Consider the following 25428-nt stretch of genomic DNA (forward strand, 5'->3'; position numbering starts at 1 on the left):
AGAGAACTCGGGCTCTAAGAACATCTATAACCCAAAACAAATTTAGACCATTCGAGAATGGCGGATCTGACCATCACCTGGAGGTAGCATGCTGTAATTTGGTTCAGTTCTTTATTAAATGAAAACGATTCCTCTAAGTTGAATCTGCACTTAGACATATCATCACTCTCTGTAAACAGCGGTAGGAGGGTCAGGAAAACAGATGTCACCATGAGTGTCGTCCTACTCTTGGGACATGGCTCTCATAGTAGATAAGAACACAGAGCTTCATTTTTCTTCCCATTGATCCAGTGATTATCCCCTGTCACTGAATAGGAAAGATAGGCTCCAAGGCCACACACTGCTCTGAGAAAATGCACGATTCAAACCCAAAGCATTACAGGTCAGGGGGATGTCCCAGGCACTGATCCTAAGCAAAACTGTGAAGCAAGAGTCCATGCCACATTCCATGGCTGAGAATGGGCAAGCTGGTTTCTCAGGGTTTGGAGGACGAGGGGGATCTGGGCAGCTATGTCTACCATCATCTCCAAATTGAACCTGTGGGCAGGGGACCCCAGAGAGGGTGGTGAGAACAGAGTTGATGAAGGCCTCAGGCACTGACTCATTGAGAAGGATAGTATCAGACTTTATGGGTGAGACCAGTGGGAGGAGAGAGAGAGTCATCCAGTGGTGGCTGCCAGGAGAGAAAAGGAAGTAAGGAACGTATCTGCAGGTCAACTCAAAAGTCTCCAAAACCTTGGAGGTCATTAGCCCTGACTTCCTTACTTAAGAGACATGGAGGGCTTCCCTGGTGGCGCAGTGGTTGAGAATCTGCCTGCCAATGCAGGGGACACGGGTTCGAGCCCTGGTCTGGGAAGATCCCACATGCCGCGGAGCAACTAGGCCCGTGCGCCACAACTACTGAGCCTGCGCGTCTGGAGCTTGTGCTCCACAACAAAAGAGGCCGCGATAGTGAGAGGCCCGCGCACCGCGATGAAGAGTGGCCCCCACTTGCCACAACTAGAGAAAAGCCCTCGCACAGAAATGAAGACCCAACACAGCCATAAATAAATAAATAAATACTTTTTTTTTTTTTTTAAAAAGATAAGACATGGAAACTGAGTCACCGGAAGGTGAGGGGACTCACCATGGTCACACAGCCAGATGGGGGCTTGGAGAGACCAGATGCCCACTCCTTCCATCACTCCTACCCCTTCTAAAAATCCTTTCTGAGCACTGGGCCTGTGACAGCATGTTCTGGATTTGGAGGATGTAACAGTAACCCCTGTCCTCAAGGAAGCCACCGTCCACTCACATGTCCTGTATTGGTTTCCTATTGCCGCCGTAACAAATCACCTCAAACAACGTAAACTTATTACCTGACAGTTCTGTGGTTCAGAAGTCCGACGTGGGTCTCACTGGGCTAAAATCAAGGGGTTGGCAGGGCTGTGTTCCTTTCTGGAAGCTCCAGGGGAGAACCCATTTCCTTGTCCTTTCCAGCTTCTAGAGGCCACCACATTCCCGGCTCATGGCCCTCTTCCCCCGGCTCGAAGGCCAGCAGTGTCAGGCGGAGTTCTCACCCTGCCTCGCTCTGAGCTCCCTTCTGCCTCCCTCTTCCCCTTTTAAGGACCTTAATGATTACATTGAGCCCATCTGGGTAATCCAGGATAACTTCCCGTCTTAAGGTCAGCTGATTAGCAACCTTAATTCCCCTTCGCCTGTAACAACACATTCACAGGTTCTGGGGATCAGGACATGGACGTCTTGGGGCCACTCTTCTGCCTGCCATGCTTTCCCATGAGTTTTGTGACAACCCAGTTGTGATGGGAGACGAGCTGGGGATCTGAAAGCTCAGGAGCTGAGCTAGGCGTCAGCAGAAGAAAACTGCAGCTGGCAATTCTCCCGGGATGGAGCCTTTGTAAGATAAACGCAGAGAAGGAAGGTTTAGGACTTTAAAGGATTTGTATGTGCCTCCCTCACCTAATCACACACAGGGTGTGTTTCCCAGAAAGTGGAAATGTTATGCAGGATCAGGAAGGGTAAGTTCTTTCCAGGGCCAGAGGCATAGTGTCTGGAATGAGGCAGAAGTTTAAAAGCTAACCTGTTATGAAGTTGGCCAAGAGCAGAGAAGGGCAAAGCTTCCCGACCCTGCCCCCACTGCACACAGGCTTGTGTAATTCTGAGCTGCTCCAGAGAGGCTCTCCAGTTCAGCCAGCAGGTGGGCATCATAGAAACTTCAACTTGAAAGGACAGGTTTGGAATGGAAATAGTCTCGCAACCTGTCTCCCTGTCTTCTGCTCTGCCTCCACCTCCCTGCTGCCCCAGAGATCTTTCTGAAAGCAAACCTGGCACATGAGTCCAGCTCAAGCCCTGCAGTGGCTTCATGTACCCTTCAGAATAAGGAAGGGCTTTTAAGCCCCTTTGCAACCCCGGTCTGCCCTTCCCTGCAAGCAGCTCTCTTTCCTGAAAACACGACCATCTTTACAGTTTCAAGGCCTCTGGAATAAACTCCCCTTCCTTCTCTTTCCGGAAAACTCTAACTCAAGACCAAATATCACTCCCCCAGGGCTTCCCACAGCAGCTGAATGGCGCCTCCTCTCCCTGTTCATGGTTCGATTCTCCCACTGGGCTGAGCATCCGGGGGACAGAGAGGGGTCATTTTCCTGTATTTCCCCAGGACCTACTGAGCAAGGGGCTGGGCACAGTGGATGCTCTGGAAATGTTTGTCACATGAAGAAGGATTATAGAAGGTTGACGGTTTCCGGTTCCCTAGGAATTAGGAATTTGGAAGTAGAATCTGAATGTTTCATTAATGTATGAAATTGGACTAAGTCCACAATTAAAAGAAAAATCATGTTGGCAGTTCTGATAGATTGCTGGCACTCATGGCCACAGTTAATGGTCCCCCTGTAGGCATCCCCCTTCCTACATGGCTTCACGACTCCTCCCATTATAAAGCGGAGTGTCCTTTCTCACCCCCGAAATCGGAGCTGGACTTGTGACTTGCTTTGGGCCAACAGAGTGTAGCCGAATTGTGCCATTTCAAGTCCAGGCCTCTGGGGGTCTTGAATGCTTCTGCTCTTCACTTAGGACCCCTGCTTCAGCCATGAGAGCAGTCCAGCTAGAGGAAGAGAGAACAAGCCTGGGCTAGTCTGAGGAGGAGAACTGATTCATCCCACCTGAAGAGAGAACAAGCCTGGGCTAGTCTGAGGAAGAGAACTGATTCATCCCACCTGAGGCCATGCTTGATCGACCAGCCCCCAGCTCAGCCAGGAAGTGACCCCAGAGTAAGCCCAGCTGAGTTAAACCAAGCCTGGCCCAAATCATCAGAACCACCCATCCAACCTACAGTCACATGAGCAATAAGAAATGGTTGTTGTTTGAAGCCACTAAAATTAGGAGATTTTCTTACACAGCATTATTGTTGCAATAGATAACTGATACGGGACAGCTGATGGCTGAGAAGCAAATGAGAAATGAGTTCCTGGCTGTTATGGGAGAGGAAAGGGGGGAGTCAAGAGAATCTATTCTCTTTATTACTTTAACTATTAAAGTTTCACGCTAGGGAAAATGAGGCCCTTTCATCCTTTGATCTTCATGCACTAAGACTGCTTTTCGTTTGCTTTTTCCTGGAGTTCACTTGGGGACTAGAAGCAGGAATGGACTCCAGCATAATATTTTCCTGAGTGGAAATAATTAATCCAATGCTTCCTGAAATAAGGAAGCCATCTGAGACCTATTTTTTTGAACCTGCCTGATGGATCTGGTATTTGCATTCTGGATGCTAGTTTCAGGAAGAAGTTATGGGCCTGGTGGAAAAGATCACTTGAGGAAGGCTGTGTTTGGAACATCATAACAAAAACAAAGATAAGAGCCAATCTGACCCTGTAGTTTTGACAGAAGTGGAAGTGAGAAACAGGTCAGGAACCGTGGGCCTGGAATCTCATGGAGGAGTGTGGGGTGGCGATGGTCAGCTGGAATCATCCTGAAGGCCTGGAGGTGTGGTTATCAATTCAGCACATCCTGAGCACATTTCTGTCTGCCTCAGATAGATTTGGCCTCACTCCTAACACTTCCTCATAACTCACTGGGCCTGATTCAAGGCTCATTTGGGAATTGCCCCAAAGCACACTTCAGAATTTTTCCTAACAAAGATGAGGAAGGAGGACAGAGGGATTGCTCTGCCCCTGAAATGTATCCACCACTCTAAGCCCAGCTCAAATCTCACTGCTTCCCTGGCTTCCTAACGGGAAGGACTCTCTCCCTCCTCTGAATCCCACTAAGAGTTCCTGAGGGCTGCCAGGCACAACATCTCTGCTAGCCTGACGTGTAACACAAGTGTTTTCTAACTTTCCAAACCTTGAAATCTGTCTTCACTACTTCAGGTGCAAATGCTCAGCGTTTAAACTGCTGAGTAAACTTTATTTTTTCATTTGAAGTTTTTAATTTTCCTTAAGTTGATAAGACAATTTCCATGAAGTTTCACAAATAACACTCAGATGTAACCAAATAATTGTAGTTTCTTTTTGTTAAATAATTGAATTGCTTTTCCTTACAAACTCCCATTCAACATATGGTGAGGAACTAACATAAATCAATTTTTTTTTAAGGATAAGTGTCTAGTCTTTCAGATATCTTGGCTCCTTCTTTTTTTTATTGAGGTATAGTTGATTTACAGTAGTACATAAATTTCAGGTGTACAACATAGTGATTCACATTTTTTAAAGATTATATAAAATTTTAAAGATTAAGGGAGAACTTGGGAACCCAACACCACATATAACATTGCTTCCATGGGAAATGCGTTCTCTGTTCTGAAACAGCCAGCCTGCAACTGACCTTCCACTGAGGCATCAGTCATTTCCAAAGTGGTCATCTTCAAGCAAAGGAGAAGTACATCCGCCTGCAGGGTTTTTAATGTTCATTAAGAAATGCATTCAAAGATGGTTTGCATGATTTATCGGTCGCTCTAGTTCAATTCACTCCTTTGACCAGAATTTTCCCCAACCTCTGATCCAAGTTTTCCTCCCTTTCCTCCTTCTCACACACCTCAGCTCTTTGCTTTCTCAAGTGTTCTGACTATGGGAGGGCCATAGTGTAGAATCATTATATGTTCCACAACAGTGGTGGCCTCATGTGATCGCCTGCTCTTCCCACCTGGGTCCACGGGAGTCCACAGGCCACTGAGAGTGCTCCCTCCTGGGAAGGGTCCGTGGGGCAGTGAGGGAGGGAACAAGGGTGGAGACACTCGGGTGCAGCCAGCAGACCAGTCAAAGCCAGGCTGGCAGTCAACCGTTGACAGATGTCAGACCTCAACAACTACTTTACCATGATTTTTCTCTTTCAATTCTTCTTGTTTATTTTTAAATAAAAAATAAATATGGAAATAAGGAAATTTTCAAACATACAAAAGTAGGAACATATAACGAACCCCCTGTCACCTAGCTTCAAAAATTGTCTATATAAGGCCAATCTCATTTTATCTATACCTCCACTCATTTCCCTCCCTCTTAATTATTTGGAAATAAATCCCAAGTATCGGGGCTTCCCTGGTGGCGCAGTGGTTGAGAATCTGCCTGCCAGTGCAGGGGACACGGGTTCAAGCCCTGGTCTGGGAAGATCCCACATGCTGCGGAGCAACTAGGCCTGTGAGCCACAACTGCTGAGCCTGCGCGTCTGGAGCCTGTGCTCCACAACAAGAGAGGCCGCGATAGTGAGAGGCCCACGCACCGCGATGAAGAGTGGCCCCCACTTGCCGCAGCTAGAGGAAGCCCTCACACAGAAACAAAGACCCGACACAGCCCAAAAAATAAATAAATAATTAAATAATTAATTAAAGGTGCTAATAATTAAAAAATAAATAAAATAAAATAAAATAAAAATGATCTGACCATCAAATAGCCAAGGCTCGCAGGGAAATCGCTGTCCTCTCCACCTGTGACTTCTGTAAAAAAAAAAAAAAATCCCAAGTATCATATCATTTTTTTCCTGTAAATATCTCAGCAATTCTAAAAGACAAGGACTCTTTAAAAAAAACAAAAAAACAAAAAAAAACAACAACACAACCCAAAATATTATTAACAAATCTGAAAAGATTCAGTGCAATCTATATCAAAATTCTAATGGCATTTTTCACAGACATTTTTTTAAAATCCTAAAATTTGCATGCAATGACAAAAGACAGAATAGCCAAAACTATCCTGATCAAGAAGAACAAAGCTGGAGGTACCAAACCTCCTGATTTCAAACTATATTACAAAGCTATATTAATCAAAGCAGTATGGTACTGGCATAAAAACAGACACATATACCAATGGAACAGAATCAGGAGCACAGAAATAAGCTCACGCACATACAATCAACTAATATTTGACAAAGAAGCCAAGAATACTCAATGGGGAAATGAGAGTTTCTTCAATAAATAGTGTTAGGACAACTAGATAACCACACACAGAACCCCTATCTTATACCACTCACAAAAAAATTAACTCAAAATGGATTACAGACTTAAATGTAAGACCTGAAACTGTGAAACTCCTAGAAGAAAACATAGGGAAAAAGTTCCTTGACATGTGTCTTAGCAACAGTTTTTTTTGATACAACATCAAAAGTACAAACAACAAAAACAAACATCAATAAGTGGGACTCCATCAAACTAAAAAGCTTCTAACCAGCAAAACAAAATATCAACAAAATCAAAGGCAACCTATGGAATGAGAGAAAATGTTTATAAACCATATATTGGATAAGGGGTTAATATCCAAAATATACAAAGAACTCATACAGCTCAATAGCAAAAGAAAAATATGATTAAAAAATGGGCAGGGGACCTAAATAGACATTTTTCCAAAGAAGACATGCAAATTCCAACATGTACATGAAAAGATGCTCAACATCGCTAATCATCAGGGAAATGCAAATCAAAACCACAATGAAGTATCACCTCGCGCCTGTCAGACTGGCTTTTATCAAAAAAGCCGAAAGATACTGGGACTTCCCTGGTGGTCCAGTGGTTAAGACTCTGTGCTTCCACTGCAGGGAGCCCAGGTTTGATCCTTGGTCGGGGAACTAAGATACCGCATGCCACGTGGTGCGGCCAACAGTGTGGAGGTTCCTCAGAAAACTAAAAATAGAATTACCGTATATGATCCAGCAATCCCACTACTGGGCATATACCCAGAGAAAACCATAATTCAAAAAGACACATGCACCCCAATGTTCATTGCAGCACTACTTAAAATAGCCAGGTCATGGAAGCAACCTAAATGCCCACTGACAGACGAATGGATAAAGAAGATGTGGTACATATATACAATGGAATATTACTCAGCCATAAAAAGGAACGAAATTGGGTCATTTGCAGAGATGTGGATGGATCTAGAGACTGTCATACAGAGTGAAGTAAGTCAGAAAGAGAAAAACAAATATCGTCTATTAACACGTATATGTGGAACCTAGAAAAATGGTACAGATGAACCGGTTTGCAGGGCAGAAATTGAGACACAGATGTAGAGAACAAACGTATGGACACCAAGGGGGGAAAGCGGCAGGGAGGAGGGTGATGGTGTGATGAATTGGGAGATTGGGATTGACATGTATACACTGATGTGTATAAAATGGATGACTAATAAGAGCCTGCTGTATAAAAAAATAAAATAAATAAATTTTAAAAAAAGAAAAATAATTAATTTTTTAAATCTACATTTAAAAAAAAAAGACAAGAGATAAGTGTTAGCAAGGATGTGGAAAAAAGACCTTGTGCACTGTTGGTGAGAATGTAAATTGGTGCAGCCACTATGGAAAACAGTATGGAGGTTCCTCAAAAGATTAAAAATAGAAATACCATACGATCTAGCAATCCCGCTTCTGGCTATATATCCAAAGGGAATGAAGTTAGGATCTCAAAGAGGTATCTGCACTCCCATGTTCATTACAGTATTAGAATAGCCAAGACATGGAAACAACCTAAATATCTGTTGATGAATGAATAAAGAAGATGTGGTATATTTTATTTTTATAAATTTATTTTTGGCTGCGTTGGGTCTTCGTTGCTGCACGCTGGCTTTCTCTAGTTGCGGTGAGAGGGGGCTACTCTTCGTTGTGGTGCGTGTGCTTCTCATTGCGGTGGCTTCTCTTGTTGCAGAGCATGGGCTCTAGGCACACGGGCTTCAGTAGTTGTGGCTCGCGGGCTCTAGAGCACAGGCTCAGTAGTTGTGGTGCACGGGCTTAGTTGCTCCACGGCATGTGGGATCTTCCGAGACAAGGGCTTGAACCCGTGTCCCCTGCATTGGCAGGCGGATTCTTAACCACTGCACCACCAGGGAAGCCCCAGATGTGGTATATTTATACAATGGAATATTATCCAGCCATAAGAAGAAGGAACTCTTGCCATTTGGGACAATAGGGATGGACCTTGAGGGCATTATGCTAAGTGAAATAAGTCAGACAGAGAAAGAGAAATACTGTGAGATTTTACTTATATGTGGAATCTAAAAAGACCAAACTTGTAGAAACAGAGAGCAGAATGGTGGTTACCAGGTGCTGGGGGCAGGGGAGATGGGGAGTTGCTGGTCAAAGTGTACAAACTTCCAGTTAGAAAATGAATAAGTTCTGGGGATCTTACACACCGCATCGTGACTATAGATAACGATACTGTACTATATACTTGAAAGCTGCTAAGAGAGTAGATCGTAAATGTTCTCAAGACAAAAAAGAAATGGCAATCATATGACATGATGGAGGTGTTAGCTAACACTATGGTGGTAATCACATTGCAATATGTAAGTGTATCAAATCAACTCTGCAGAACTGAAATTTACAGTGTTATATGCCAATTATATCTCAATAGAGCTGGGAAAAAAATCTGAATAATAATAATGCCTCAATATTATCAAATACCCAGTCAGTGTTCAAATTTCCAAAGTGTCATATGCCCTAATTCTTTTAAACAGGTTATTTGACTCAGGATCAGGTAACTTCCACACAGAGCAACAGGTTGATTTGTCTCTTTTAATCTGTGTGTTCCCCCGTGGTCTCTTTTTCTTTTTTCCTTTGGAATTCATTTGTTGAAGTAACTGAGTTGTTTGTCCAGTACAGTTTCCTGCAGTCTGGACTACTTCCCCGTGGTGTCATTTTACACGTTTCTCTGCCTCTCTATTTCCTGTAAGTTTGTGTTGGAGCTACGGGCTTGACTGGACTCAGGTTCCCTTTTTGTTTTTTGGCAAAGCTCCTTCACAGGCGGTGGAGCCTCCTTCTTCCAAAGGAGGGTCATGTTTGGTTGTCTCTCTTTTGACCATATTAGCCATCACTGCTGCTTAATGCTTAGATATTCAATCATTAGGCTGCCCATGTTTTTTTCTTAATTGAGATATAATTCACACACTATAAAATTCACCATTTTAAAGTGTACAATTCAGTGGGTTTCTAGTATATTCACAAGGTTGTGAAACCATCATCACTATCTAATTCCAGAACATTTTCATCACCCGCAAAACAAAGCCCACTCCCATTAGCAGTCACTCCCCATTCTCCCCTAACCCCAGGTCCTGGCAACCACTAATCTACTTTCTATCTCTATCGATTTTCCTATTCTAGACATTTCATATAAATGGAATCAAGTGTGGTCTTTTGCGACTGGCATATTCACTCAGCTCAGTGTTTTCAAGGTCCATCCATGTTGTAGATGTATCGGTACTTCATCCCTTTTTATTCTGAAATAATAAGCCATTGTATGGACAGACCACATTTTGTTTATTCATTCATCAGCTGATGGACATTTGGGTTGTTTCTAATTTTGGGCCATTATAAATAATGGTGCTATGCATATCCATGTACAAGTTTTTGGATGGATGTATGTTTTCATTTTTCTTGAGTACAGACCTAGGAGTGGAACTGCTGGGTCATACGATGACTCTATGTTTAACATTTTGAGTGACTGCCAGACTGTTTCCCACAGCTGGTGCACCATTTTACATTCCCGGGAGCAGCGTATGAGGGTTCTGATCTCTCCACATCCTTTTTTTTTTTTAAATAAAGGACCTTTTTTTAAAAAAAAATTATTTATTTATTTTTATTTTTGGCTGTGTTGGGTCTTTGTTTCTGTGCGAGGGCTTTCTCCAGTTGCGGCAAGTGGGGGCCACTCTTCATCGCGGTGTGCGGGCCTCTCACTATCGCGGCCTCTCTTGTTGCGGAGCACAGGCTCCAGACACGCAGGCTCAGTAATCGTGGCTCACGGGCCCAGTTGCTCCGCAGCATGTGGGATCTTCCCAGACCAGGGCTCGAACCCGTGTCCCCTGCATTGGCAGGCAGATTCTCAACCACTGCGCCACCAGGGAAGCCCTCTTCACATCCTTAACAACACTTGTTACTGTCATCTTTTTGATTATGGCCCTCCTGGTGGGTGTGAAGTGCTCATGGGTTTTGAATAACTCCTTACCCAGGCTTGGGTTGCACACACTCAGCATTAAAGCTCAAACACACCGTGTTTTCGAGGCAGGCAGGTAGCGCTGGTTCCCACATGCACGCTCCCTGCCGCGCTCCTGTGGTATGTGCTGCAGGGAATAAAAGCTGAATGAGACACAACATTTGTCCTCGAGGCGCTCAAGGTCCAGTCCAGGAGATGTGAAGTAGCTCTTCTGTTGGCAGGAAAAGAGGCCCCAGCAAGTGGGCTCCAGTAAAGGGAAGGTTTGCTGCAAGACCTCCTTGGGGGTCTAACAAATGAGGACAAGAATCGGGTCTCTCTCTCTCTCTCTCTCTGCCCCCCACCCCATCCATCCTCCTCACTCTCCTGCCTCTGCTCACTGCCTCTCTCAGTTTACCCACAGCCTCTGTACCCCCATCTCCCAATTTTGACTGACAAGTGGCTCCAGACTCCACGTGGTCCCTCTGCCCAGCCATCAGTCACAGTCACCTAATGGCTCAGTCTCAATTCTCTATCCCACACTCTCCGGTGGGCACGTGTTTCTGTGCCAGGCCCCAGAGGCCCATGAAGGGTCCCCTGGTCCATCCAGCTGTGGCCAGGGAGAGGAGCAGGGGCCTGCGGGATGAGAGAGAGCCTTCCAGACCCCGTGGTCAGGGCAGACGCTGCCACATCAGGGGCAGGTGAGGTCTCTGCTAGGCCTTCAATAACTAGGAATTAGAAAGATGGAGAAGAGGGGCCTTTTATTCCAGGTACGAAGGTGCGAAATGACAAGATGCTCTCAAGACCCAGTGGGTGAGTGGTTTTGGAGAGAGGGAGAAGTGGAAAAGAACAGAGAGGTGGCCTTTGTTGCATGGTTTGGGGTCATGATCGTTAAGCTGCAGAGCATGGTCCTATTGTACAGATCAGTGGTTTTCTAACTTATTTTTAGCAACAGACACCTTTCGTTGCCACATCAAATATTACCCAGAAGCTTCATGCATGAATCCCAGGAGAAAGAAGGGCCGCTCTGGTCAGAGCAGAGGTGGGGAGAACAAAGTGGCTTGTCCAGGCTCCCTCCATCGCCTCTGTCCCCTCATCCTCACCTCAAGACCCCCCCCCCCCACCAATTCCTGGTGCTCTGCAGAACAAGGACAACCTTTGATGGGCCCTGGGCAGCTACGGGAGGGTTGCTGCAGAAGAATGAGAGGGTCATTTGAAAAGGGAAAGGATTGAGCAGGCTAAGAAGAAGGGCAGGGAGCCTAGGACCATGGAGGGGCGATCACAGAGATGGACAGGCTTTAAGAAGAAAGATGGCACAGGATTTCGTACAGTTTGAGGGAAAAGGAGAATCCTCGTTAAGGGTGGTTCTGAGCCTCGGAGGCTGTGGATGAACCACGTGCGGCAGGGGACCCGGGGGGAGAGGAAGGTGACAAGCCTGCAGACATGCTGAGTTGGCAGCAATGGCAAATAAAAAACCCAGAAAAACAGGTTACTCCATAAGCTGCTGAGCAAAAGTGGGGTCCCCATTGCTGCCCTGAGGGGCAGAGCAAGGCCAGCCTTCCCAGAGGCTCCACTGTCTTGGGAAACACCTAATCCAAGCAATTGGCTGAGGGCTGTCTTGGTTGGGGCAGGGAGGTTTAAGGCCTGATGAGAAGTTAGAGTTAATTAAATCATACCAAATTACAGTAAAACCTCATTACTTCAGTCTTGGTTAATTAAAAATAGCGACTATTTCAAAGCCACTGCTAGGCCCCAACCAACCAGACGCCTTTTTTTACTGTTTAATAAAAGTGCTGAGATAAGCCGAACCTGGTAAATGCAAAATCCAGTGGGGGGTTGGAGAATTTTTCTTTTTGTTCTTTGGATTTCAAATTAATACGGTTTTATTGTAGACAAAGTTCAGGTACCTGTACGCAGCGATGCCAGCAGGATGCCAACTGCCAAGCAATAGAGCTCTAAAATAATTAATTTTTCTCCTTGGCCTGTCAACCTCATACGCCTAGAACTATAGATCCTGGAGTTTTTCCCCCAGAAAATCTTCTTTGTGTGTTAGGAGAATCCAGCCCATGCACACAAAACCAATTTTTGAAAAGTACTACTCAGTCCATCAACTATTTATTTTAAAAACAATTAGTCAGTAGTTAGCTACTGTCCTCAAAATAGAGCACTGACCAGGTGTCCAGTTCTAGGTGGGAGACCCTGGCAGGGACCAGGTGACGCCTACATGGCCAGTGCTTCCTGACCAGCTTTGGCATTTGTTCCGGCCCTGCCCTGCTCAGGGGCTTTGCAGAGCTTGCTGCAGCTGGTCTCAGGGCCTGGAATTCACCTCGCTGTCTGGCTGGCCCTGCCCAAGCCCCCAGGGCTCCCTGTGCCAGGTCCACATGCATGCATCAGAGATCCACAAGGTGCAGGACCTGGTGAGTCTGCTCACTTATCTTCCCAAACTGGAGCCCCAGCCTGGGCACAGCACAGGCCATGACTCTTTAGGAGACAGGGGACTCGCTCAGAAGGGTGACTGTCACTTTCAAACCATATACAGTCACATAGAAACAAATGAACATGTTTGAAATTTGAAAATTCATGATTTTCTCTTTGGTGAAAATAGCTACTTTAAGAAGACAGGTAGGGCTTCCCTGGTGGCGCAGTGGTTGAGAATCCGCTTGCCAACGCAGGGGACACGGGTTCGAGCCCTGGTCTGGGAAGATCCCACATGCCGTACAGCAATTAAGCCCGTGCGTCACAACTACTGAAGCCTGTGCACCTAGAGCCCGTGCTCCGCAGCAAGAGAAGCCACTGCAATGAGAAGCCTGCGCACCGCAACAAAGAGTGGCCCCCGCTCACCGCAGCTAGAGAAAGCCCGCGTGCAGCAGTGAAGACCCAATGCAGCCAAAAGTAAAATAAATTTATTAATAAAAAAAAGAGGACAGGCACAAATTATTCTGGGAAAAGGGACTTATCGCTGAAAGAAGCAGTCTTAGCTTCTTCTGTCCTTACTGCTTCTTCCCCGTTAGTCTGTGTAACTCAGTGTATTCGTTTGCCAGGGCTGTCATATCAAAGGACCACAGACAGGGCAGGCTTCAACAACAGAAAGTTATTTTCTCACCGTTCTGGAGGCTAGAAGTCCAAGATCAAGGTGTCAGCAGGGCTGGTTTCTCCTGAGGCCTCTCTCCTTGGCTTGCATATGGCTGTCTTCTCCCTATGTCTTCATAGAGTCTTCCCTCTGTGTATCTTATCTCCAAACTCCCTCATCTCATAAGAACACAGTCATATTAGATTGGGGTCTCAACTAATGACCTCATTTTACCTTAATTATCCCTGTAAAGAACCTGTCTCCAAATACAGTCACGTTCCGAGGTACTGGGGATTGGGATTTCAACTTATGAATTTTGTGGGGGGGTCACAGGTCAGCCCATAATACTTGGGAGCTGGCATCATCTGTACACAGACTAGAAGGTAGATTTAATACCCTGAAGGCCCTTTGAGTTATCAATGATATGCAAGACATATAAAAATATTCCAAGCCCTTTAAATCCCAATTATCATGTAAAAATAAATATTTCTACAGTGTATAGAGGTTATGCCATGTTTATTAATCTTATTTGTTGATAATCTACTTTTATGTTTTCTTACAGAACAACTGCTTCTGACATGTTCTGCTTCCACATAAGAGGGCTGTGCAGAAGGAAAAATTTTCTGAGTTACAGTATAGTCTAGTAATGATACTTGAATGCAAATTCTGTTATGAACTTCCTTTGTAACTATATTTAAATAAGTCATAGCAATTATTTTTATATGACATTTAAAAAATACTCATTTTTCATTCTTTACAGATCTTGTGTGGTAGTTATAAAGATAACTGGACACCTGTCAGCGTAAGACAAGAGGTTGGTAAAAAAAAAGAAAAGGTATCTCAAGCTGTAATCCACAAAGTTTGTCACACCACTTTATACTTTCTTCAACACAGCTTAGGATCTCTGCCCAGCACCCCACATTCCTTCCGGCAAATTCTCCAATACTGACTACTCATTGTACAAAGGGCTAAGGTTTCAGAGAAAATAAAAACCAAAAAACGCTGTTTGAGAGCTTTGGGCCCTCCCTCACTGAGGTGGATCCTTGCCGACAGGTCAAAGTTCAGCAATCAGCACTCCGAGGTGCACTCAGCACTCAGCCCGAGGTCCTGCCTGGCCCCTCCGTAGGAAGCCAGCCTCCATCCTGCCTCTGGGTCTGCTTCCCTGGGCTACAGGCAGCCGGCACTGCCCTACAGCCTGTGCTTCTCTGACTCCTACCCCGACCCGTTGCCTAGTTCTGACTTCTCAGAGGTTGTTAAGCAGACTCCTTCTGCTTCGCCTGCTCTTTGAAGGTAATCCTGGGCACATCACACTTGGGATTGTGTGTTCCCTGTGTGGACATCACCACTCAAGGCTCTGCCTGCCTCATTACTTCCCTCCATCAGGAAGGACCCATCTCTTCACATTTCAAAGTCTGGGGCCTTGGTTTGACTTCCTGTTTCTCCCGAGTGTCAGGGCCCTGACACTGTCCGCATTTGCAGAGTGTGTGACAGACACCCTTGGAGTCAAGTTGGAGCCAAACTGGAGACTTCCTGGGCTCCTGGCTCCTGCCCACCACGCCCATCCTAGGAACATCCAAACTCCAAGAACCAGGTTAGCAACGGAGAGGACTGTGTCCATCAACAGTGTGAGAAATGCTGTTTATTACCCACTTTGCTCCCCTCCTCTCTCCAGTTCCAAAGCTTTCCAAGTCCCTGACGCTGTACAGAGGCCATGGGTAGATTGTACAAAGCTGCCTGCCAGGCCCTCAATCCGGTCAAACCATGGCTCTGCCCTTGCATGACTGCTGACCCCTCTTCACCTTCAACCCAGACCCTGCACCTCTCCCCGCCACCTCCTCAGGCCAAAAGGGACCTTCATTAAAGAACTTCACCCTTGCTCCCTGCACCTCTAGACAAGGAAGCACAACCTTTTCAGAAACAGATCAAATTATATTAAAAGATCTGGGACTTCCCTGGTGGCGCAGTGGTCAAGAATCCACCTGCCAATGCAGGGGACATGGGTTCGATCCCTGGTCTGGGAAGATCCCACATGCCGCGGAGCAACTAAGCCCGTGCGCCACAGCTACTGAGCCTGCGCACTGCAACAACTGAGCCCACATGCCACAACTACTGAAGCCCGCATGCTGCAACTACTGAAGCCCGTGTGCCTAGAGCCCGTGCTCCATAACAAGAGAGGCCATTGCAATGAGAAGCCCATGCACCACAACGAAGAGTAGCCCCCGCTTGCCGCAACTAGAGAAAGCCTGCGCAGCAACGAAGACCCAAGGCAGCCAAAAATATATGTATAAATAAATAAAAGAAACTTAAAAAAAAAGATCTAACAATCAAGATATTTTAAATAGTTACAAGGTACAAAGCATATCTTTGCTAAATAGATGGATTAGTAAATGGACAGGAGCTGACTGAGTTCCTTATTCACAGAGCAGCTCTGGACATCAGGAGAGCATGAGCAATGGCTGGGCATGGCCACAGCTTCATTAGACTTACCAGGTCATTTGAGTGACTTAATGAAAAGCAGCCACTCCTCTGGGCTGCATCTTCCCATTCTGGTCTGAGTTGAGCTGTTGGGTACGCAGCTGTTGTGCAATGGTGCTACCTGGTGGTCCTTTGTGGAATAACCACTGTAGTGGCTGCTCTCCCATCACTGAGTTCCTGAGACTGAAATGTCTGATTGCTTTCCCTGTGGTCCACTGTCTACCCGTGTGTCACCACAAATGAAAGGCGTGAACATTGGCATTCCCCTCTCTTGCTTTTATTTCTCTGAAAAATGAAATCGCCCAGTTATCTTCACTGATACATTATGGGAAGAACAGGGGATTAAAATTAGGAGATTCAGGCTCATATCCCACTTAGCCAACCTGCTTATTACAGGACTTGGGAAAGTTACTCAGCGCTCTTAGCTACCTTTTCCTTACCTGGAGAGCAAAGATAATAGTAGGATTCTTGTGGGGATGATATGATGATATACATAACACTGTGAGCACGGTGTCTGGTCCAGGAGAGGTGATCAAAATCAAGCACACCTAAGCTGTAGAGTCCTAAGCCATGGTGATGCATTCCTGAAGGAGGCTTAGCTGGTTCTGTCTTCAGTGGCTGGAATGTAATTGTCTCTTGGTCAAGTCCTACCCATTTGCTGGCTGTGGCTAAAGTTGTAATGGAGGGTGTGTCCCAGCAGGTGAGTAACTGCTTAGAGCCAGGTGGACACAGTTTGGGGCAGTGCCCACCACCTGACACTGGTCCCACCGAGTATGCAAATGGTGAGGCGGGTATCTCTGTAAACTCTGACTCAAGGCCAAGTGGCAGTTGAAGTAACTAAACCCTCTAAGCCTTGGTTTCTTTGTGAAATGAGGCTAATGTAACAAGGTGGGCAATTTAGTAAAACAAAAAAATTGGTCTTTGGGGTGTCGTTTGGTTTCAGCCCTGTGGGTGTGGGGTAGAAGTGGCATTTGCTAATGCTTTTGCTCTGAATGCCCAAAGGAAGAATAGAGCTTCTTCTTTCCCCTTCCCCGCTTCCCATTCTGGGAAGCAGAGGTCATTCTGGGGTTTCTGAAAGGGTGCACTCTCTCACCTACCCACCCCAACTCCGCAAGTAAAGAGCTGTTATGTTTTAGGCCCCTGGGGCGGGGGACAGGGAGTCATCCGTGTGGTTCCAGAGGGAAGGGGGGATGAGAGTGGCGGCTCCAGTCGAAGAGGGGAGTCGACTGTGCCAGGGGAGTCGGGGGCACAGGGGTTGTGGTCTCAGCAAAAGGGGAGGAGTCGCGTCGGGGTGGGCTGGCCACGACTGCCCGCAGGGACAGGGCATGAAGACCCGGGGGCTGCACCAGGACTCGATGGCGCCGCTGCCCCCAGGGACCAAGACGACTGAAGAGCCAGTCTCGGCAGTGCCATGGTGACCTGAGGCCCAGAGCTCCACTTCCTTGGACCCCAGGGAGCAGAAAAGGTCCTCGCACACAACCGAAGGGGTTTCCTTCCGAGCCTGGGAGCTAGGAAACGGACGGAAACTGCTAACTGTTGCGCCTGGAGGTCGCGGAGCGGATCCACACCCACTGCCCTGACGCGGCAACCTGGGCCCCGCAGTACCGCTCAGGGCCCGCCGCTCTGTCCTGGCCGCGCCGGGTTCGCGTTCCAGGCTCTGGACGCAGAGGCCCCACGCACGAGGAGGAGCGCGGGGAAAAGAACTTTTACGACCCACTTCCTGAGGCGCTGCCGGCAGGAACTACTTGTTCATAATCAAGAAATTCTGGCTTCGGGGCCCACATCTGTAGTGGGAACGTTGGCCGGTCAACACGCATCCTCCGGGCGGCCCTGAACGAGGTGCGGAGGAGAAAAGCATCCTCTGAGTCAGAGAGAGAACGCCGGGGCCACCTTCGGGGGCTCAGCTCACGACAGGGGTGCCTGTCCCTCTACGGGGAAGTCCCCTCCCCCTCACTTCAGTCCGAAGGTGCAGTGACACCTGCCCCTCCAGGGCTCAAGGGCGTGGCCTCCCTCCTCCCAGGAGAGGGGCTTCTGGCAGTTCCTGGGGGCTCAGGCCAGCCCTCCTGCCCTTTTATTCTCAGCGCCTCGGCCATACCGCCGCCCGACTCTGGAGCTCTCTCAGCCCCTCCACTTTAGTACTAGGTGTGCTGTGGTGCGAGGAGGGGCCTCTCACAGCTCCCCAGCCGCTAACCTCCCCCATTCAGGTTCCAGTGCGCCCCAAAGTGTCCCAGAAGAAAAGTGAACTCTGTCTCAGAAACACTGAAAAACCACCAAAGGATGTGAACTCACCTTCATCATCTGGGAAACAGGCATAGTTCTGTTTGTTCCGAAACACGCTTTTCACCACCGGGAACGGAGAACAGAGAAGAGTTCTGAGAATCACGTTAGGAGAGGAGCCCCGCTCTCCCCACTTGCCTCGGGCAGGGAGGGCCAGGACCCCAAGCCCCTTCCCGCAGTCGCACCCTGCTGAGGGCTTCAAGCGTCTTCCCATTACCCCATGACTCACAGATCCCACATGTGAAAGAGACCCTGAAAGAGATCTCCCTTTTGACAAATGAAGAAACTGAAGAACAGAGAGGTTATGGGCTTTGCACACGCAAGTTAGTGGCAGAGCCGGGATGGTTCCTCTGCGCCTGGGCCAGTGTGCTTGTGCTACAGGCTCTGGCACGGTGATTCTCAGCTCCTGCAGCCTATTAGAATCACCTGGGGCGCTCTAACCCGCCCCCTACCACTGCCCAGGCCCCGCCAATTAAATCAATTAAATCGGACCCTCGGGACTTCCCTGGTGGCACAATGGTTGAGAATCTGCCTGCCAATGCAGGGGACACGGGTTCGATCCCTGGTCCGGGAAGATCCCACATGCCATGGAGCAACTAAGCCCATGTGCCACTACTACTGAGCATGCGCTTTAGGGCCCATGAGACACAGCTACTGAGGCCCACACACCTAGAGCCCGTGCTCCGCAACAAGAGAGGCCACCACAATGAGAACCCATGCACTGCAGCGAAGGGTGGCCCCCGCTCGCCGCAACTAGAGAAAGCCCACACACAGCAACGAAGACCCAACACAGCCAAAAATAAATAATAAAAAAAAAATTAAAAAAAAAAATCGGACCCTCTGGGGGCAGCCGCTGGGGGCTTGGCAGTTGTAAAAGTTCCCCTAGTGATTCCCTGTGCATCCGGAGTGGAGACCCCTCTAGATTCAGGCATGGGGCTTCCACCCTAGCTCCAGATTGTGTGGCTGTGTGATCTTAAGAAAGTCACTTACCTTTCCGAGTCCCATTTGCAAACTGCTATGGAATGATGCCCATCTTCCTGATTAAGAGCAAACAGAAGGCTCAGGACACCGGAGCTCCCCTGGAGACCAAAGAACAGGCATCATGAGATGTGATGGAATACGGAAAGATTTTTATAAGCTTGGTGGACTGTGGTTATTAGATTCAAAAGAATGGTTTTCTGGGGAAGGAAATCCAAAAAAGAGGGGATGTATGTATACGTAGAGCTGATTCACTTTGCTGTACAGGAGAAACTAACACAACACTGTAAAGCAACTATACTCCAACAAAAATTAACTATAAAAAATGATTTTCTGTTTCTACAAGGAATCCGAAAAAACAGGTGATGGCCATTCTTTACTAGAAGCCTATCTGGAATAAGCCTGCCCCTACAGAAACCACTTTTGAGCAGTGAGGCCACAGCACAGTGGCAGGCACACAGTAGGTCCTCAGGGAATGTTGGCTTAGTGAATGCAGATGGGGTGGGAGGCCAGTGTCTTTGAATGCACCCTGCTATGTTAAAAAGCCTGTCAGAGGGCTTCCCTGGTGGCGCAGTGGTTGAGAATCTGCCTGCCAATGCAGGGCACACGGGTTCGAGCCCTGGTCTGGGAAGATCCCACATGCCGCAGAGCGACTAGGCCCGTGAGCCACAATTACTGAGCCTGCGCGTCTGGAGCCTGTGCTCCGCAACAAGAGAGGCCGCGATAGTGAGAGGCCCGCGCACCGCGATGAAGAGTGGCCCCCACTTGCCGCAACTAGAGAAAGCCCTCGCACAGCAACGAAGACCCAACACAGCCATAAATAAATAAATAAATAAATAATTTAAAAAAAAAAAAAAAAGCCTGTCAGAATAGCCCTCGGCCTCCTGTGGAGGGCCCCTGAGTCCAGGCCAGGTTGGTGAGCACAGCTGTGCCCGCAGAAGTGCAGCCTCGCAGCCTCTTGGGGCCTGCCACACCCTGCGGGACAGGGAAGCACTCCCAATGTGCCGGGAGAGCCAAGGCAGCCCTGGCTTTGTGGTTCAGAGAAGGTCAGAAGGATCATTTTCTTCGGAAAAAATATTCATTAAAGCAGGTCTTTCCCTCTTAGCAAAAAAAAAAAAAAAACACAACAAACAAACAAGTAATTTCCTCTAGCAGTCTTAGCCAACATTTTTTGGCAAATCATCACTGGACAGGGAGACCTGAGGGGCATGAGTGATCACTGTGGCAAAGGGTCAACTGAAGAACAAAACAGCAGGCAATAGGGAGCCAAGGTGGGTTCTTGAGTAGGGGAGGGGCCTGGTAAACCCAGGGCTAGAGGGCGGATGGGAGAGGGTGGTAGAGCAGAACCTCAGCTAGCCACTAGGGCCTTGGCTCCCTAATTGTAGGAAATCGCTGAGTCCTGTCATCACTTGGGCCACCTGCCCCTCTGACAGCTCCAAACTTCCACCCCGAGACCCCCTCCCCCCCAGTCCAAATGCTTCGCTGTATGGTTTGTCTTACAGACAAGTTGCTGAGCATAAGACAGTGTGTGCCCAGCCAGCCACGGGCCATCCCATTTCTTTTGTGCCAAGTCTTGGGGCCAGAGGACCTCCTCATCTTGGAAGATCCTGTGAATGGTGGCAGTTGTCATCTTTCTAGGAAACCTGTGGTAATGATAATAATAATGATAATCGTAACTGCCACTTAACAGAGAATATCCATGTGATGCTGAATCCATCCAGGTCCTCACCCTGACCTCACCTTGGTCACTCTTCCCTTGTTCACTCTTCCCCAGGGCCCTGGCCTGATGCTGTTCTTGAACTTGAGAGGCAGGTTCCTACCTCAGGACATTTGTACTTACTGTTCCAGATCCCTGGGATGCTCTTCCCCTCAGTGTCCTCAGGGCTCCCTCCCTGACTTCATTCAGGTCCCTGATGAAATATCACCTTCTCTCTAACACAGCTCCCACCCACCCTCTCTCCTTCTTGATTTTTTTTCACCTACCACTCCTGACATACATGTTTCTTCGCCCGTTTGGCTCCAGCCACCTCACACTTGTTTATGAGCTGCTGGGAACAGGGACTTGATTTTGTCACCACTCCTTTCCCACAGCTTATTGCTGGCTGGACCGTCACAGGCATGTAGAGGACTTCTGTGGAGTAAACAATAGTGGGGCAGGCACATGAGAGTCACCCAGTCCTACATCGGTAAACAGACCTCGGTAAACACCAACCCTCTGAAACCCAGAGGCGGAGGTGGTGACCTTAAGGGTCCTTGCAGCTCCAGGACTCATGGCTCACTGGGGTGAGAATACAGCGGGTGTCTGTACAGCCCTCTGGATCTTTGCACGGCGGCTCCTTTCTTTAGGACAGAGGCCCTGGCACCTCCCCAGCGTGGGAAACGCCTTATTCCCATGGTTACGAGGGCCTCCTGTCTCTCCCCACCTGCCACTGGAGACCAGCAGGTCCTGGCCACCTGTGTCCACCTGCCAGCCCCTCTCAGCGCACCGCCTGCATTATTTCCTCTCTGGCACTTTTCTCTATTTGCAATCACCTCTCTTCTGTATTTGTTTACTTGTTTAGAGTCTGTCTTTCCATCTAGAGCAGAGCTGTTCCTCAGAAATATAACACAAGGTACAAACATGAGCCACATAAGTGATTTTACATTTTTCAATAGCCACATTAAAAAAAGAAGAAATAGGAAATACTATTTTTAAAAACATTTTTTCTGTAACCCAATATATCTAAAAGATACATAATCACGACATGCGATCCATATAAAGTACAGGATGTTTTACATTCCTTTTTTCTTACTAAAAGTCTTGGAAATTCCGTGTGTTTTTTACGCTCACAGCGCATCTCATTTCAGAGTTAGCCACACTTCCGACGCTCAGTGGCACACCTAGGGGTAGGGACCTGGGCTCTCCTGCTTTCACTGGGTCCCCAAGCCCAGAGAGGAGCACTCAGGAGGCAGAGCAGGTGTTCAGAACATTCCTACCGACGAGGGAAAGTAAGTGTCGGTGGGTGGGTTAATCCCTGGGTATCCTTGGAGCAGAGGCCAGTGGAGCAGATGCGTGTATATGTGTGTGAGTGAGTGTACCTGTGCGCAAGAGAGTTTGGGTCTCTGGAATCAGACCAACCTTGGGTCAATCCTTCCTCTGGCACTTCCTTGGGCCTTGGTTTTTATTTTTTCTGTGAAAGTGAGGATGGAGGTACCTTCTTACCACATAGTGTAGTTGAGAGGATTAAATAGATAAATAGATAGTGCATGTAAAAGCATAGGGCACTAGCCGGGTAAATAGAAACTTCCTTTTCTCCCTCCCTCCCGCCCTTCCTTCCTTCCCAGCTCACAGGGCTGTTGTGAAAATCAAATGAGACAATGCCGTGATAGAGCACAGAAAACTACAGCCCTGTGTGACGGCTGCATCACTCACTCATCCAGTGGTTGCCTCGTGGACGGAGGGCCCATCGCATGCCGGCCCCGTGGGCACAGTTCACGCTGAATCTGCAGCCCCTAGCGTGGTGCCTATGCTGACCTAACAGGTGTTCAGTGTAAATGTTTACTGAGAGAATGGGTGGGTGGGTTCTGGGGAGGTTGTAGCCTCTGCAGCTGTCAGTGCTTCCGGAAGCCACAGGAAGGCTCCACCTGTGGGAGAACCTGGGCGGGGAGGGGGGAGGGTGAGGGGTGGGGGAAGGGGGGAGGGGAGGAGGGGTGGGGGAGGGGGAGGAGGGGAGGGTGGGGTGGGGAGGGGAGGGAAGGGGAGGGGAGGGGGAAGGGGAGGGGAGGGGGAAGGGGAGGGGCAGGGGAGGGGAAGGGGAGGGGGAAGGGGAGGGGAAGGGGAGGGGGAAGGGGAGGGGAAGGGGAGGGGGAAGGGGAGGGGGAGTCCCCCTCCCCCCCCCCCCCCCGCCCCCCGCGAGGCTGCACCGTTCTGGAGCCCAGGCCTGTGAGCTCCCTCCCACCTGTGTCCCCAGACCCGGGCAGCGGTTTGGTGAGGGCACAATCCGCAGGGCTGCTCACCCTCCCCGCTCAAAGCGGGGTGGGCTCTTCTGAGGGCAGATCCCATCCTCCATTCTCGAAACATTTCTGCGCGAATAGACGCCTCAGGCGTCGGCTGTTTGTCTTTGGAAATGAGTAAAAGGCATCGCCCAGATTTGTTTCTAAAATGGGCCTGGAAAATGTTCAGGGAAAGATTTATTTTTGCAACCGGGCTTCTGCCAGGCACAGATTGTATATCTTCTGTGAAAACGTCCTGGCTGATGAGAGGAAAGAGCCGAGAAGCAAGGCTGGTGTTGAGGTCCACGGCCGTGTCTGGACAGGGCTGGGCGCCCGGCCCACGGAGGCCGGTTCGGGCTGCACAGGGCTTGGCCTGAGCACTTCCCTCCCATAGAGGAGCCCCCTCTCACTGCAGGGAATGGGGCCACCCCGCTGCACCCACAGCTGCCCCGACAGCTCTTGTGCAACGTCCAGTGGAGACCGGATCGCGGGGCACGTGATCCCATTTCACACGCACCAGGAGAGCCTCTGTGTCAGGAGCCCGCGGGCCCCGGCGTCCGAGGCCGATCTCCGGGATGCCCATCGTCTCCCGCGGGAGCGGGCCGCTAGGTCCGCAAGAGGATCTTCCGGGGTAGGAGGGAGCCAGACGCAGAATAGAAGGCGGTACCTCAGGGGCCTCGAACCCTCAAGGGCTCCATCAACAACCACGAGGGCGGCCAAACTGAGTTCCCTCACCTCCTAGTAGCTCATGATAAAAACTACCAGGTATCAGGGAGGCCCGGGGAGAGCAGCCGGCAGAGCGCCCACCCCACCCTGCCCTCCCCTGGGCCCCGGCCTCCTCCCCAGCTCTTCCGGGTACCTGGCTACAGGGGTGCATACGCTTTGCCCAGGTTCTTGCCCACATTTGGGGAGCCCCACGTGTGTGCCTTTGGCCGGTGGCTTCTCCTCTGTTCTTCAAGATCTGGACCCCATAATCCATGGACCCTCGAGCTTCATAGGGACTGTAGCCGCTTCCCATTGTCCCCCCCCACCGGCTGTCCTCGCTGTCCGTGGGCAGCCCCAATAACCTCTGCCTCCCTGCCTTCCTCCCAACCACGTGTGTCCTCCTTGGGTTTCCACACACAGTCCTGCTTCCCACCCACCCTGCACTCTGGGAAGGCAGCGAGGGGGGTCTGTAAGCTGTTTTCAAGATTTCAAAAAGCCCAGAGGAAATCATACATTTACCTCAATGAGGTTCCCAGACTAAATAAAACATTACGTTTATTTGCTTTGGGCTGTAGTCATATCAACTCCGTGTGGTAACAGTGGTTATCTTGACTGATCAGAAACACTGATTGGCAGCAATATGTCTTTGATGAATAAAACTCAAAGGACAAATTATTATTCAATAAGTGTAATTTGTTGGGTAGATAAAAGCTTTCGAAACATGGAATCCCTTGAGGAAAGAACTAAAAAGGATCTTTCGTGGTGAAAGGCGTGGGGACCTCTGATCTACACGAATGTCATACTTTCATTAAAGCACAGCACACACATTTTCCCATAGGCCTTTGATGCCAGATTTCTCATTAGCGAATGTGACTTCACAGCATTTCTACAAATAATACATTGTTCATGCCAGCTTCTCCCAAAGTGTGGTTCACCAAACCCTGCTAATAGGTGTTCCTTGGGAGTTCATAGGAAAGGGTCCATGATCAAAAAGGTTTTGGGAAAAACTAGCTAAACAATGTTAAACCATTTATTATGGAATTTTTCAGAGCTCTCAATAGGTGACACGAACTGAGAATCTCCACGAGGGACACAGTGTGCGCCATTCCTGGCAGTTGGTCAGGGATCCATTTTTTTTTGGATGCACATTCTCAAGTAAGTGTTCCACAGAGCACACTTTGGAACCCATGAGTTTATGATGACAAAGATGACCCAAGAGCCCCGTGACAGCCATAAGGGTGGACAAAAATAAAGAGGAGAAAGATGGATGAAGAGACAGTGGAGGGTAGAAGGTGGGGAGCCAGCGCCAGAGCGGGAGGGATGGACATACCAGCAATGGCAGCACTTCTGGAATCATCTCTCTGCTCTCTCCCTGCTCCCTCTGAAGAATGGAGATGGAAGACAGGTACGAAACAGGGGTGGCTGACAGGCCGTGTTATCCCAGGGCCCTGGATTCAGAGGAATAGCTCAAGTGACTTGGGGAATTTTGCTTAATTGCTTAATTTGATTTCCAGCCCTCATCGTGTTTTCTCCTGTGAAAATAGCAGGAAGCGGGGAGTTTATGAGAAGCGTG

The sequence above is a fragment of the Balaenoptera musculus genome, chromosome 2, assembly GCF_009873245.2.
Source record: "Balaenoptera musculus isolate JJ_BM4_2016_0621 chromosome 2, mBalMus1.pri.v3, whole genome shotgun sequence".
Taxonomy (NCBI): domain Eukaryota; kingdom Metazoa; phylum Chordata; class Mammalia; order Artiodactyla; family Balaenopteridae; genus Balaenoptera; species Balaenoptera musculus.